This window comes from Triticum dicoccoides, chromosome 6A (genome assembly GCF_002162155.2).
Source record: "Triticum dicoccoides isolate Atlit2015 ecotype Zavitan chromosome 6A, WEW_v2.0, whole genome shotgun sequence".
Taxonomy (NCBI): domain Eukaryota; kingdom Viridiplantae; phylum Streptophyta; class Magnoliopsida; order Poales; family Poaceae; genus Triticum; species Triticum dicoccoides.
This window is the reverse complement of record NC_041390.1, coordinates 331010246-331011941: the sequence shown is the minus strand read 5'-3', so window position 1 is coordinate 331011941 and position 1696 is coordinate 331010246.

Below are 1696 nucleotides of genomic sequence, written 5' to 3'. Positions count from 1 at the left end.
GTACAACAATACGATCCTCGAAGAAGAGAGTATCCTTGTCATCAAGGCGGTAGCACTTGTACTTGGGTTGACTCTTGGCAATCCCAATCTTCACCTTTTTCACCATAGCATCAAGAAGCTGAGCTTGGCGAATCTGGTCTTCCAAGGTAGGAGAGACTTGAAGGTTGGCGAGGAAACCTTGAGGAACAACTTGCAGATTAAGTTTGCGGAAAGCTTCACAAAGCTCGGGTTGATAAGGCTTGAGAATCAGAATGTTGCAGTAAGCTTTCCTGCTTAATGCGTCAACAATCACATTGGCCTTGCCTGGAGTATACTCGATACTCGGATTATACTCTTGAATCATTTCGACCCATCGAGTTTGCCTGAGGTTGAATTAGGCTGAGTGAAGATGTACTTGAGACTCTTGTGATCAGTGAAGATGTCCACTTTCCTTCCCAATAAGAGATGTCTCCAAGTCAAAAGAGCATGCACAACTGCCGCCAACTCGAGATCATGAGTGGGGTAGTTCTTTTCATTGGGCTTCAACTGGCGAGAGGTATAAGCAACAACTTTCTTCTCTTGCATCAACACTGCGCCAAGACCTTGAAGAGAGGCATCACAAAAGACCTCGTACGGCTTGGATTCATCAGGCGGAGTCAGAACTGGAGCAGTGATTAATTTCTCTTTCAAAGTGTTGAAAGCAATGTCACACTCTGGAGACCAAACGTACTTGACGTGCTTCTAGAGAAGATTTGAGAGAGGCTTTGCGATCTTGGAAAAGTTTTCAACGAATCTTCGGTAATAGCTTGCGAGACCGAGGAAGCTATGGAGTTGCTTCACGTTCTGAGGAGGTTCCCAATTCACAATTGCAGACACCTTCTCAGGATTCACGGCAATGCCCTTGGCAGAGATGATATGACCAAGATAAAGAACCTCATCGAGCCAAAATTCGCACTTGGAGAACTTGGCGTAGAACTGGTGTTCCCTCAGCTTATCGAGTACCAAACGCAAGTGCTTGGCATGATCTTCCTTGTTCTTCGAGAAAACCAGAATGTCGTCGAGATAGACCAAAATGAAGTCATTGGTGTAGGCGTTGAAGATGAAGTTCATCATGCGAGAGAAAGTCGGAGGAGCGTTGACGAGGCCAAAAGACATGACAGTGTATTCATATGACCCATAGCTTGTCCTGAAAGCCGTCTTGGGAATATCTTGCTCACGGATTCGAATCTGATGATAACCCATACGGAGATCAAGCTTGGAGAATACTTGGGCATCTTTGAGTTGTTCGAGCAGCTCGTTGATGTTGGGAAGTGGGTATTTGTTCTTGATGGTCTTCTTGTTCAATGGACGGTAATCAACACAAAGTCGGTCCGTTCCATCCTTCTTCTTCACAAAAAGAACACCACAACCCCACGGAGAAGAACTAGGCCGGATGAGACCCATTCTCTCTTGAATATCGAGTTGCTTCTTCAGCTCCTTCAACTCTTCAGGTCCGAGCTTGTAAGGACGCTTGCACACAGGTTCTGTGCCAGGATCAAGATCAATGACGAATTCAACTGGCCGGTGCGGAGGCATTCCTGGAAGCTCTTCTGGAAAGACGTCTTGATATTCGCAAACGACTGGAATTTGCGAGATAGCATCCAGTTCACCCTTCTATTGAGAGAAAACAGACGGATGGTATCATCACGAGCGGCAAAGACAATTACATCCTCAGACG